Raw genomic sequence first — 15,889 nt, forward strand, 5'->3', positions numbered from 1 at the left:
TGAATGAAAGTTAGAAATGAAGTCAACCCAAAAAAGGTGAATTGGAAATTATGGACAAGTGAACCAGGTAGAATACCTAATGAAATATCTACAATTCCAAAAACTTAAAACTAAAACAAGGCCTAGAGCAATGGTTCTCAACTTGTGGATCTCAACAACTTTGGGTCACCTAAGACAATCATAAAATACACATTCCAATTGCTACCAGTAGTAAAGTTACAGTTATGAAATAAAAACAAAAATAATTTTATGCCTGGAGGTTACCACAACATGAAGAACTGTATTAGAGGATCTCAGCATTACGAAGGTTAAAAACCACTGGCCTAGAGTCTTATAAGTTTCAAGATGTCCAGGATATAATCACTTAGCATCCATATGTGTAATAAAATATCTATTTACATAATAATAGACAATCAACAAATGCCAGTGTCCAAACATCTCAGATGTCATTATCTGATTACTATAAAATAGTTATTCCACAAACAATACCGCAAGAAATCATGAACATCCTTAAAGCAACTAGAAAAATAATTTTGAAAAAGAACAGATTATAGAACCAAATGAAAAGTTTAGAGTTGATAAACATGATAAGTCAAATTAAAACTTCACTCTCAGGGATTGATAAGAGGCTGGGAATAACAGGAGAAAACTCTAATAAACCCAAAGATAAATTAACAGAGACTATATATTCTGAACAAGACAAAGAAAAAAAGTTTTTTTTTTAAAAAAAAGCAAGAATCCCTCATGTGTGGTATACACTGACTCCCAGAGTGAAAATATTTTGACCATAGTGAGTACCAAGGGACTCTTGAAGTCTTTGAGTGCATAGCCGTGAACTGAGACATACATCTGGTAGCAGAAATATTAGCTTCAGAACCCAAGTCCTGGCAACACTCGCGAGCCAAGCTTATTCACTTACCCTTAGTAAGCTGATTAAGTAAGTGAGTAAAAGCAAAAGCCAGGGCAAAAGAGACTAATGTGCAGACACCTTTAGAAAGGAGACAAAGACTAGTGACCAGTCTGGACTGAGGTCTAATATGAGGGCAAGATTAAGTAGAAGGCAAGAGATGTGTATAACAACACAGTCCTGGTCAAGGTGTGGCCTTGTGCTCATCACCATTGCTTCAGTTCCATCCTCTCCTGCAACATCCTCTGGCAACTTGTAAATCTTTCTCCAGGAGACAAGTTCCTCCTGCTGCTCCCGGGGGTGGGGGGGTGGTCTAAATCTTTCTGTCTTTCTGTATGAGGTTCCAGGGATAATTCCCGTTTCTTGGGATTCACTGTTTCCATGTCTGATATTCAAAGGGGAAGACATGGTGTCCCTTTAGCATATCTTCACTACTGGTGAGATGTTTGTTTTTGCCTCCAAATATGTCTCACCCCCTCATGCAAAACTATCAGTATTGGGGTCTACTATGCCTTTTGATAATGTACTCCCAGATCTACTAGTTTCCTTTCAATCACTCCAAGTCTGGTCTGAACTGTCTCCAGGTTTCTCCTCAACTTGATTTTAAATGGAAAAACATACTCAGAGAGCAAAGGTGAGACTGGCAAGGACCTGCCCTACTCTGACCTGAGGGAAGCCCCTAGGTATGCAAACAAACATTTCTCAACTAGGGGACTGAGCTAAATAAACCCACATAAGACCGGCAGTTTCTCAAGGAAGTAACCTGATGGCTCAAACAGATAAAATGTGAAAAACACTGTCTAGATGAGAAGGCCTAGCCTGAGAGCATACCATAGGTGAAATAGCCAACTTGGGCTTTAAATTGATCCCTGGGTCCTACCTTATTAGTACACATTTTTTACTAAAACAAACAAACAAACAAACTAACAGAAACAGAAACAAACATAAAACCCAAAACCAATGTACCCTTGTGAATACAATTCTCATGTAAGATAATGCACTAGCCTCAAAAAAGCTGGAAAGCAGTGAAGACTGGAAATTTCAATAGCAGGGTCTAATTGCATGTAACAGTCCATTATTTGGCAAGGCACAAAGTCCCTAGGTAGGGATGATTCTAATATTCTTACTCAGAACACACAGAAGAGCCTAAGATTAAAAATTCCTGAGTATCAGATTTTTGATGCTGAAAATCACTCCAAATGTTCAGCTCTAACCTAACCACCTCTCTTACAGACAAGATTCAAAGTTTCCCAGGGAACAAATGGTTTTCTCAAGGTCACAAAGCTAATGAACCGGAACATGAAAGGAATTCTCCTGATTCCTACTCCAGTATTTCATCCCTGGCATCACACTTCCCCCTGTGCATCTCTCTCTGAATAAGCTATGGCTGGTCAGTAGAAACATAGATTAAAAACAAAGATCTATATGTGGTTCAGAGAAGAATTTTTAATACCCTAATATCGGCTGACACTGATAGCATCAAAGAATACTGCAAGCTAACGATATTGCTGTACAAATTAGAAAGTGAAAGCACAATACAAATTAAGGAATTTCAGTAGTCACTGCTAAGCAGTAAGCAGACACAGTGTTCTGAGAAGTGGCCAGGGTACAGCTGCAGTGTTATCATGGCACTGTTAGGAAAAGTCCAGCACCCAAGGTAGGGAACATATCCTGGGGGCTGTCTGTTATCACTCTGCCTCTGTAGCATCCACTGCCAAGTATGGTCAATTGTTTGACAAGGCAGCTGTGAGCATGCCTGTTAATTACACCGTGGGGGCACCAAAGTGCAGTGTCAGGCAGCTGCCTAGAATATCAAATGGCTACTGGGTGGAGCAGGCCAGCTATAAGGGCTCTCTTCAAAGAAGTACATGAAGCAGCTGACTCTCTCCACTCTCTCCTCTCTCTCACACAACCTCCTGAGGAAGCTGAAATAATATATTTTTGGCAAAGTTACATTAAAATTCATAAGGTAACCAATATAGCGGATATATCTGACATGTCTGAATGGGATAGATGTGAACACAATCTTATATTTCTGTCTACCATAATAATAATGTCTTCTTGAAGACATACATATTGTTGAATTACTATATTTAGCCCTTCTGATTAGAAATAGTGAGAACTGTTAAGGCTGCTTCCAAAATAATCATAGCTAATAATTAGAAGGATCCCATATGTGCCAGATACTTTATTGAAAATCATTTGTTTGCTCTTTACAACAGCATAAGATGGGAGGTGTTTTATGCCCATTTTGTTGTTGAATAAACTGATATTTAAAGGATAAACACTGTATTATTGATGCATACTGTCTTAGTTAACTTTCTATTGCAGTGTCAAAACACCTTCACTAAGGTAACTAATAAAAGGTAGTGTTTAATTGGGCTTATGGATTTCAAAGGAGAGAGCAAAGTTATGGTGGCAGGAACAACTTCGAGTTCACATTTTGAGCCACATGCAGGAGACAGAGAGAGTATACAGGCAAGGTCAGGGGAGTTTTGAATCCTTAAGCCCACCCACAGTGATAAACCTCCTCCAGTGAGGCCATAATTCATACTTCTCTTCAAACAGCCACCAACTGAACACCAAATATTCATATGCCGAGACTTACAGGGAAGATTTCATTCAAAACACTATGTACAGCTAGTACAGAACAGAGCCAGTATTCAAACCTACACAACATGGCACCTTCATGATGCTAATCGGTACATACTTTCTCACAGTTAACTAATAGAGGCCTAGCATACAGTATTTACCTAGCTTCGGAAATGTGCATATATACTTGCTTGTCTGTTCTATTCACTCACTTTAAAAACAAGTCAATATTCTGTGTATCTGCCAAGTTAAAGGGGAGAAAATTCACTTTTAAATAGTGCTATCATAAAAGACCTTATGGAGGTGTCAGATTTTGAGTTGAACCTGGAAAAAATATGTTCAATTATGATTATGCTTATCAGAGATTAGGAGAGTCCAAATGGGTAGGGTATGGTTAAGGAACCAGAGAGCAAACTCTCACAGGCTTCTACCTATTCGTGGGAAATATTTATGAAGCTAGTGTACTGACAGTGTGTTTTTACTTCAATTTAAAGGATTAACTGACAGTTCAATGATGAGGATGCAGAAATAGAATATTGTCTCTCTTTGGAGAGGGGTATAAAAGAGGGAGAGTGAGAAGAAGATGGAGATGGAAACAGAGACATGGACAGAGACAGAGACGGAGACGGAGAGACAGAGAGTGAACATGAACCAGAGAAGCCACTGGTCATTTGTTTCTTCCTTGCTCTTCCCAGTGGCTCTACCTGTCCATCACAGGAATAAATCAGTGCCAAGCAAAGCCTTAATAATGTTGTATTACTATTGCCTGCAAGTTAAAATTTAAGACATTAAACTTTTTCTCCCTAAAACTTGATTAAACTTCCAAGGCTGTTCTAATAATTAATCAAATGTTTTAGCTTACTAAACATCTCATGAAGTGCAGTCACAGCAATGTATTTTCCATAACTTTCAAGCTTATTTCCTTTCAATAACCCCAACTGTTCCTTTTTTTTTTTTCAGAAAAAGAGTTACAGTTTCTAAACAGCATAATTCATCTTTTGTCACGCTAGCTTTCTACATATTGACAAGTCACCATGAAAACGAAGATACAGACAATTCCATAATCTCACAAATTTCCCTTTTGTTTTGCCTACTTTGCAAGTTCCAGTAATCATTGAAATATTTTTACCTAAATCATGCAGTAATGCAGCATTTTTAATTCTGGCATCCTTCACTTAGCATAAAACATTTGAGTTTCATGCATATTGTTAGGAATCAATATCTGTTCAATTTTATTGCTGAGTATCCTATTTCATGGATATCTTATAATTTATTTATTTAAATCATATAATATGGGTATTTTGTCCACATGAATGTCTGTGCACCATGTGAATACAGGGTCTGTGGAGGCCAAAAGAGGGTATCAGAAACCCTTGCAACTGAAGTTATAAACAGTTGTGAGCTGCCACGTGGGAATTGATTCTACTGCCTCTGGAAGAGCAACCAGGGCGCTTATGTGCTGAGCCATCTCTCCCAGTCTATAATTTTTTAACCAGTTACTAGTTGTAGGACACTTGAATATTTTTCAGATATTAGTAATTTTGACTTAAGCTACTACCAACATTTGTATATAGATCTTTACACAAAATCTGTTTCACTTGGTTAAATAGTTGTCTCAGATCTATTAACTATACAATACTATCATGTAATTATTAAAACTCCAAAACTAGTTAATACAGACAATATTGATGGGAACTATTAAATTTTGATAGTAGAAATTGACAGAGTAATTTTGGAAAATTGCTTAGTACTTTCTTAGTTAAACATAAGAATATACCATATAATCCAATTCATTCATCTCCACCTGGGGGTTTTAAGTGAAATTTTCTCAGGTTTAACGTTTCTAGCTTCCTAAATAGAATCAAATTACTATATTCTGTTGTTCCATGACTTGGGTTTACCATTATGGCACTACTGGATTATGCTTGAGTCTTTCTTTCATATGGACCAATTGCTAAGAACAGATATAAACAGTCAAGGGTTTCCACATTTTTTAAGAGAAGAAATCTACTTATGGCTACATTTGCCCACATGGCTGTTTAGGTCTTCACTCTTCTGTGGATTGCTGAGTGTTCTCCATTTATATACATCTCTTAAAATTTTGTCTAACTTTACATTCAGGGATTTGGCTGTTGTTTCTCCTGGTACTTCAATGACTTGTTGCTAATAATCTATCATCTAATTTGCAGTGGACCAGCAAGCCAGATAATGAAGTCTATTAGTGTCATGTACAAAATAAGGTTACTGACTGAAGTTGGGATCAGATCACCTCTCCTGATGTTTTTCCTACAGAGTAAAGTCCATAGTCTTTGGAGATGTTATTTTAACCTCAAAAAGCCTTTTCTTGTTCCTTTCAGGTTCCAGTCATAGTTCAGAGATGCCAGTTAAGATTGCTGGAAGTCTAAACTCCAGATAAAGGGATGATACAATAGTTTACATCTCTCTAATCAGTGGAACTATTTGCAGTATCTCTGTGCTATGTGGAACACGTGAGCCTTATAATCTAGGTGAAGTAAGAAGTAGGTTTGTATAAACTTAACAGTTAGCAACAGAACAATGATGAACAAACCATTAACCCAGGGATCAAAAGCAAGGCCTTTTAGAACAAGAAAATGAGTACAAAGAAGACGTATTCCAAGTTTTGCCTCCTGTACTCATCAGCCTCTATTTGTCATCAGGATAACTGTTTTGAGGAGTGGAAAGTACACTTTTTAAAAAAGTATGCATGTTCATCTTTAACCATGTTAAATGGAAACTCATTCAGAACAAGCACAGCCTCTCTCCACAATGTGCAATTGTCCTCCTGGATTTTAATAGCTTTGTGACCTCACAGGAGGACTGAATTACCACTACAATTTAACAGGAGAAAACAGCTGTTCTGCTAGGTGCCTTTTTGCTCTCCCATGTTGTTATAGAAAAGCAAATCTCAAGAGAAGAAAGAAACCACTTTCTAAATCAGCTTCTGTTCTAACAAAAACATTCAGAACTTCTACTACCTTTTTTTCTAAATTCAGTATGTTAGGGACAAAGTATGCTAGAAAAAGGAACCAAAAACTTCTCTTCACTTTGTACCAAATACACTGTCTCAAATATATCAGTGATTTCCATTCCAAAGAAGGGTTTAGTCACTTGCTGAATAAAATAATTTTCCACAGCACAGGAAATGAAGAGACTGTATATTCTATCAGATGGGCAACTGAACAAACAGGGATCCAGGTGGCTAATGTCATAGGGGTGAAGACACCCTGGAGAATAATGAAGCTGTGGGATTCAATGGCCTTCTCCTCATCAATATCCAACACATTATAACTGCATTGCTAACAGGATAGCAAGGCATTTCAAACAACAGCAGATAATAATCTATTCTAATTTAATTCACTTTCTTCAGAAGGATGTAATTTATTGCAATGCTGAGCTGTTTCTATCCTTCCTCTCCTTTCATTATCGTTCTTTAACCTCACTCTTTTTTTTTTTTAATCTCTTTCTTGGGAAGTTCCAGCAAAAGGTGCCAAAAACTGAAGGAAATGGATCCCGTGCTATGTTTTGAAAGACTTTAAAAGGTTGAGAGATTTATTCTGTTAGTTTTATTTTAATGAAAATTGACTATTCTATTTTCCCTTCTAAGAAACATTTCCAAGCTCTGCTTCTGAGGTAACTACATGCTTTAACATTGTAAAAATGTTTCTGCATCAGCCACACATACTACACATGTCATCCATATGTCATGAAAAATCAGCAGGGATTGTTTATGATGTCCGTGGTTAGGTAGTTCTATAGCCAATATCACTATGATAAAGGGACTGGATGGAATTTGACAAGAAGAGACAGGGTTGGGAAGGGCAAGCCATTTATGGTCGAGAGAAACAGATGAGTCCAGAAATAGGGATATGCCAGATACATTCTGTGGGTTGTTAGGAGTCCAAATTAGATGGTTTGTGGGTCACATGAGTGAGAGCAGAGAAAGAAAGTTTATTAAATAACACAATCTATATGCACACATAGAGTCCATTTAGTATTGCTTGTATGTACATGTTTAGGGCTGAGTACTTGGGAGTAGAAAACCTTTCAGGATCATACATATACTTCAGACATAGACAGTAGAGGAATCCAACTAGAACTAACATGGAAGCTGCCTCCGTGAGGATTAACACTCATGTGTTACAAGCTACTAAAGGAGAAAAGCAATCAGTACTTCCTCCTACTCAGCTATAAAGCCTACAAAGCATGACAATGACCAGCCTGACAAGACATTCTTACTTTGATTTTGGTACTTTGATTTTGAGGATAACCAAGAAGCTGTCTAAAACAATGTTTTATACTTAGAGGAAAAGACATTTGGGACCTGGGGGTGGGGGGTGGGGGCTGAGCATGACACTGGTCATGGCACCTCTTTAAAAACGTTGAACCGTATTAACAAAATAGTGTCAGTTTTTTCAACTGTGATCATGATGATGTGGCAAAATATATATTTTTACATACTTTAATGTATACACACACACTTTGGGGACACGTGTATAAAACAATACAATATTGGGGATTTACTTCAAAGTAATACAGGGGAAATGGGGCACAGTTAAGTCAAATCACAGTGGCCACGAGACGAAACTGCTGCATCAGGATAATGGCGACATAAGGAGTTGTCACATTGTTGTTTACTTTTGTGTATGTTTAACATTTTCCATAGTAAAAAAGTTAACCTTTAATCATTGTAATGCTAGAGAAGTATCAACTCCTTAATCTGTTTTCCAAAGCCTTATTTAAAGTTTGTGTTTGGAAGGCTAATTTTTAAACCTCATGCAACCCACAAACCAAACAAACCAAACTTCTGGGAATCCACCGAATGAACCTGGTAAATCCCCACTTCTGGGCTTTAAAACACCTGCTTCTTTCTACCAGAAATGGCTTGCCCTTCCCAACTCTATCTCTACTTGTCAAATTCCATCCAATCCCATATATCAAATACGACTCGCTCCACGGAGACAACATTAGTCTCTCAATAGGAATCAAATGTCTTCACATCACAATCCCTTTTATTGCCTGTTTGGATAGCTATTAACTATCTCATTAAGTGAATTATAAAAAGAAATATGTAATAGTAAAATATTTATTCAAAATGATTTTATGAGGCTCAGTGTCAAAAATTTATTGACACTTTATTTTAGATCAAAATTTATTGACTTCTTACCTGAAATACAGTACTCTGGTTCAGTTTTATAGTATTATATTAAATTAGCATTTGTTTCCATATTAGATAAATCTTTATTTTCGTATGTATCTGCCATTGTGTGTGTGGTACATGTGTGATATGCTTGTAGTTTATAGTCATATCTATATGCTACTGTGTAAGCCCATTCACAGAGACCAGAGGAGGATGTCAGGTGTTCTGATGGATCATTCTCCACCTTGTTCCTTTGAAACAAAGTTTCTGATTGACCCTAGGGCTAAGCTAGTGACCATAAGCCCCAGAAATCCTCCTGACTTAACTCTCCAGAGACAACACGTCCAGGTACATAAGTGACAAAGATTGGCTACATACGCACATGTGCCTGTGCCTGTGGGTGTGTGCCTGCATGTATTTGCGTGTGTGTCTGCGTGCGTGCATGCTTGTGTGTGTGTGTGTATGTGTGTGTGTGATTGGAACTCAGATCCTCATGCTTGTACACCAAGCAGTCCTACCCACTGAGGTATCTTTCCAGCCTCTGTTCTTAACTTTAAATTAAGGATGTGAATGGTTCAAGGAAAGTATGATATAACTAATCACTTCCTAGGTACCCATCAAAAATGAAATTGCTCAAACTTTAATCACAAACAATTTGCACATAGTTTTTGTACTCTATAGATTTCAAGCTTAGAGCTGGAGTAAGGTCAGTAATCAGATAGCACATGCTGCCCTTCTGGAAGACTCAAGATTTCAGTTCTTAGCATCTATGATGGACAGTAAATAAGCCACTTTAACTCTGGTTCCTAATGATCTGACACCTTCTGGCCTCTGCAGGCATTGTGCTCATATACATAAACCCACAATCAAAAACACACACCAAGGTACACATAATTAAAACTAATCTTTCTTTTAATTAGTGTATTTTTGAGATTATGTTTTAATGACAACATTTTTACTTTCCCTTTCCTCCCTCCAAGCCCTTCCATATATCCCCTCCCTGTTCTCCTTCAGATTCATAGCCTCTTTTTCATCAATTGTTATAGCATATGTGTATTTATATGTATTCCCAACTATAACCTGTTGGGTCCATATAATTTTGCATATATGCATGCTTTTCAGGGTGGGCCATTTGACACTGGATAACCAATTGGTGTGTTCTCCCCTGGGGAGGACCACCTCTCCTGCCCTTCCTCTTTACTCAGTCACAGGTAGTTCTTTATAGGGTTGAGGCCTTATGGGCTTTCATCCAAGTTCATTATTTCATTCCTCGTTCAGCTCACCTATGGATGGACATGTTAGTGTGACTTGATGGGTGTAAATCTTTTAAAAACAAAACAAAACAGTAGGGTGGTGATAGCACACATCTTTAATCCCAATAGTCAGGAGGCAGAGGCAGGCAGATCTCTGTGAGTTCAAGACCAGCCTGCTCTACAAAGCTGGTTCCAGGACTGTTAGGGCTGCACAGAGAAATCCTGTCTCAAAATGAACAAACAAACAAACAAACAAACAAAGCAAAACAAAAAAGCAAAAAACCTAAACAAACAAAACCCAAAAATAACAGTAGAAAAGAATAAAAATACTTTTAAAAATTAGCAGTGTATATCTAATAAAATGAAAGATGATTTTTATTTTTTCTTTTCAATGTCTCTGACATTTTCAAAGTAGCAATATTTACATAATCAGTGGAAACTATGAATTAAAAGTATATTTAGAAAATTAAATCACGGGGACTTCCGGTTTGGGACCGAGCCTAGAGCAGGTCGCAGGCAGCAGCTCCATACCCAACCGCAGAAAACCAAGAAAAACAGGGACTCCCAGGAGCTTGAACTCACCCAGCATCCCAGGTAAGGAAAAAGCAGCACTCACTCCAAACAGGGAGCAACAGGGACCCACTGGGACCCAGGAATTCGCTCCTGGCCTGGAGCGGGCTCCATCCTGTCGGGCCCGAGCACTCACGGATCCCGGGAGGCAGCTCTGCACCCAATCTCGCAGACTCCAGAGGAAGCGGGGCTCGCAGGACCTCTGTGCCAAGCAGGGTCTTGGGCTAGGAGGTGGCAGGGCTTGCCCCCGAACAGGGAGTGGCTAGGACCCACTGGGACCCAGGAATTCACTCCAGGGCCCGGAGCGTGGGTTCCTTCCGGTCTGTGCCAGAGCAGATCCCGGGAGTCAGCTCTGCACCCAATCTCACAGAACCTAGAGGGAGCGGGGCTCTCCGTGGCTCAAGCTAGCTCAAGCAGTTTCTTAGGCTAGGAGGTGGCAGTGCTCACCCCCAATCAGGGAGCAACTGGGACCCACTGGGACCCACTGGGACTCATTGGGATCCAGGAATCCGCTCCTGACCCGGAGCCCCGGCCCCTTCCGGTTTCCACCTGAGCACCGAGCACATCTTGGGCCTCATCTCTAACTCAAGCAGCAAAACCCATCCCAAACAGTTCTGACACAACCTAGATAATAGGAAAGACAGGCCCCAGTCAGAGACAGCTCTGATAGCACAAAGGTGATCCAGATGGCGAAAGGCAAGCGCAAGAACACAAACACCAGCAACCCAAGGTACTTGCCATTATCAGAACCTAGTTCTCCCACATTAGAAAGTCCTGAACTCCCCATATCACCAGGAAAACAAGAACCAGATCTAAAATCATTTCTAATGATGATGCTAGAGGACTACAAGAAGGAAGTAAATAACACTATCAAAAAACTTGAGGAGAACACAGGAAAACAGGATGAAGTCCTTAAAGAAACACAAAAATCCTTTAAAGAATTACAAGAAAACACAAACAAACAGATGAAGGAATTGAACAAAACCATCCAGGACATAAAAATGGAAGTGGAAACAATAAAGAAATCACAAAGGGAGACTATCCTGGAGATAGAAAACCTAAGAAAGAAATCAGGAGTCATAGACACAAGCATCACCAACAGAATACAAGAGATAGAAGAAAGAATCTCAGGTGCAGAAGATACCTTAGAAAATATTGACACAACTATCAAAGAAAATGCAAAATGCAAAAAGTTGCTATCTCAAAATTTCCAGGAAATTCAGGACGCAATGAGAAGACCAAACCTAAGGATAATAGGTATAGATGAGAGTGAAGATTCCCAACTTAAAGGGCCAGTAAATATCTTCAACAAAATTATTGAGGAAAACTTCCCTAACCTAAGGAATGAGATGCCCATAATCACACAAGAAGCCTACAGAACGCCAAACAGACTAGATCAAAAAAGAAATACCTCCCGTCACATAATAATCAAGACTCAAAATGTACAAAACAAAGACAGAATTTTAAAAGCAGTAAGGGAAAAAGGCCAAATAACATATAAAGGCAAACCTATCAGAATTACACCTGACTTCTCACCAGATACTATAAAAGCCAGAAGATCCTGGACAAATATCATACAAACCCTAAGAGAACATAAATGCCAGCCCAAGCTACTTTACCCAGCAAAACTCTCAATTACCATAGATGGAGAAACTAAGATATTCCATGACAAAACTGAATTTACACAGTATCTTCCCACAAAACCAGCTTTACAAAGGATAATAGCAGGAAAGCTCCAATACAAGGAGGGCAATCATACCCCAGAAAGAGCAAGAAAATAATCCTTTTCCATCAACCCCAAAAGAAGATAACCACACAAACGATGTCTCCACTATTAGCAAAAATGACAGGAAGCAAGAACACCCTCTCCTTAATACCTCTTAACATCAATGGACTCAATTCCCCAATAAAAAGGCATAGGCTAACGGACTGGATACGCAAACAGGACCCAGCTTTTTGCTGCTTACAGGAAACCCACCTCAGTGACAAAGACAGACACTACCTTAGAGTAAAAGGTTGGAAAACAATTTTTCAAGCAAATGGCACTAAGAAACAAGCGGGAGTAGCCATTCTAATATCGAATAAAATCAACTTTCAACTTAAAACTATCAAAAAGGATAAGGAAGGGCATTTCATACTTGTCAAAGGAAAAGTCAACCAACATGAACTCTCAATTCTGAATATCTATGCGCCAAATACAAGAGCATCGAATTTCATAAAAGAAACCTTACTAAAGCTCAAAACACACATTGCACCTCACATAATAATAGTGGGAGACTTCAACACCCCACTCTCAGCAATGGATAAATCATGGAAACAGAAACTAAATAGAGATACAGTAAAACTAACAGAAGTTATGAACCAAATGGACTTAACAGATATCTATAGAACATTTCACCCTAAAGCAAAAGAATATACCTTTTTCTCAGCACCTCATGGTACCTTCTCCAAAATAGACCATATAATTGGGCACAAGACAGGCCTCAACAGATATAAGAAAATTGAAATAATTCCCTGCATCCTATCAGATCACCATGGTCTAAGGCTGGTCTTCAAAAATGACAAAGAGAATGGAAAGCCCACATTTACATGGAAACTGAACAACACCCTACTCCTTGATAATCAGGTAAGGGAAGAAATAAAGAAAGAAATTAAAAACTTTTTAGAATTTAATGAAAATGATGACACATCATACCAAAATTTATGGGATACAATGAAACCAGTGCTAAGAGGAAAATTCATAGCTCTAAGTGCCTACAAAAAGAAACTGGAGGGAGCATACACTAACAGCTTGACAGAGCACCTGAAAGACCTAGAACAAAAAGAAGCTAATACACCCAAGAGGAGTAGAAGGCAGGAAATAATTAAACTCAGGGCTGAAATCAACCAAATTGAATCAAAAAGAACTATCCAAAGAATCAATAAAACCAGGAGTTGGTTCTTTGAGAAAATCAACAAGATAGATAAACCCTTAGCTAGACTAATCAGAGGGCAGAGAGACAGTATCCAAATTAATAAAATCAGAACTCAAAAGGGGGACATAACAACAGAAACTGAGGAAATTAAAAAAATCATCAGATCCTACTACAAAAGCCTATATTCAACAAAATTGGAAAATTTGGATGAAATGGACAATTTCCTAGACAAATACCAGTTGCCAATGTTAAATCAGGACCAGATAAACCATCTAAACAGTCCCATAACCCCAAAAGAAATAGAAGCAGTCATTAAAAGTCTCCCTACAAAGAAAAGCCCGGGACCAGACGGTTTTAGTGCAGAATTCTATCAGACCTTCAAGGAAGACCTAATCCCAATTCTTTTCAAACTATTCCACAAAATAGAAACAGAAGGTACACTACCCAACTCATTCTTTGAAGCCACAATTACACTCATACCTAAGCCACACAAAGACCCAACAAAGAAAGAGAACTTCAGGCCAATCTCCCTTATGAACATTGATGCAAAATTACTCAATAAAATTCTAGCGAACCGAATTCAAGAACACATCAAAACAATTATCCATCACGATCAAGTTGGCTTCATCCCAGGAATGCAGGGTTGGTTCAATATTAGGAAATCCATCAATGTAATCCATTATATAAACAAACTCAAAGCAAAAAACCACATGATCATCTCACTAGATGCTGAGAAAGCATTTGACAAAATTCAACACCCCTTCATGATAAAAGTCTTGGAAAGGTCAGGAATTCAAGGTCCATACCTAAACATAGTAAAAGCAATTTACAGCAAACCAGTAGCCAGCATTAAACTAAATGGAGAGAAACTTGAAGCAATCCCACTAAAATCAGGGACTAGGCAAGGCTGCCCACTCTCCCCCTCCTTATTTAATATAGTATTGGAAGTCCTAGCCAGAGCAATTAGGCAACACAAGGAGGTCAAAGGGATACAAATTGGAAAGGAAGAAGTCAAAATCTCACTATTTGCAGATGATATGATAGTATACTTAAGTGACCCCAAAACTTCCACCAGAGAACTCCTAAAGCTGATAAACAACTTTAGCAAAGTGGCTGGATATAAAATTAACTCAAGCAAATCAGTAGCCTTCCTCTACTCAAAAGATAAACTGGCTGAGAAAGAAATTATGGAAATGACACCCTTCAAAATAGTCACAGATAATATAAAATACCTTGGTGTGAACCTAACCAAGCAAGTAAGAGACCTGTATGACAAGAACTTCATTCCCCTGAAGAAAGAAATCGAAGCCGATCTCAGAAGATGGAAAGATCTCCCATGCTCATGGATTGGAAGGATTAATATAGTAAAAATGGCTATTTTGCCAAAAGCCATCTACAGATTTAATGCAATCCCCATCAAAATTCCCACTCAATTCTTCTCAGAGATAGAAAGAGCAATCTTAAAATTTATTTGGAATAACAAAAAACCCAGGATTGCGAAAACTACTCTCAGCAATAAAAGAACTTCTGGAGGAATCACCATCCCCGACTTCAAGCTGTACTACAAAGCGATAGTGATAAAAACTGCATGGTATTGGAACAGAGACAGGCAGGAGGATCAGTAGAATAGAATAGAAGACCCAGAAATGAACCCCCATACCTATGGTAACTTAATCTTTGACAAAGGGGCTAAAATCATCGAATGGAAAAAAGATAGCATTTTCAACAAATGGTGCTGGTCCAACTGGTGGTCAGCATGTAGAAAAATGAAAATTGATCCATACTTATCTCCCTGTACAAAGCTCAATTCCAAGTGGATTAAGGACCTCCACCTAAAACCAGCCACACTGAAACTAATAGAAGAGAAACTGGGAAAAAGCCTGGAATACATAGGCACAGGGAAAAAGTTCCTGAACAGAACGCCAATGGCCTGTGCTCTAAGACCAAAAATTGACAAATGGGACCTCATAAAGCTGCAAAGCTTCTGTAAAGCAAAGGACACAATCAATAGGACAGAGCGGCAACCAACAGATTGGGAAAAGATATTCACCAACCCTACATCTGATAAAGGGCTAATATCCAAGGTATACAAAGAACTGAAGAAATTAGACTCTAGACAATCAAAGAACCCTATTAAAAAATGGAGCACAGACCTGAACAAAGAATTCTCAACTGAGGAAGCTCGAATGGTTGAGAAGCACCTAAAGAAGTGTTCAGCATCCCTAGTCATCAGGGAAATGCAAATGAAAACAACACTGAGATTCCACCTCACACCAGTCAGAATGGCTAAGATCAAAAACACAGGTGACAGTACATGTTGGCGAGGATGTGGAGAAAGAGGAACACTCCTCCACTGTTGGTGGGATTGTAAACTGGTACAACCACTATGGAAGGCAGTCTGGCGGTATCTCAGAAAATTGAACATAGCGTTACCTAGGGACCCAGCTATACCACTCCTGGGCATATACCCAAAAGAAGTTTCAACATACAACAG

This window comes from Grammomys surdaster, unplaced genomic scaffold, assembly GCF_004785775.1.
Source record: "Grammomys surdaster isolate TR1022 unplaced genomic scaffold, NIH_TR_1.0 222, whole genome shotgun sequence".
Taxonomy (NCBI): domain Eukaryota; kingdom Metazoa; phylum Chordata; class Mammalia; order Rodentia; family Muridae; genus Grammomys; species Grammomys surdaster.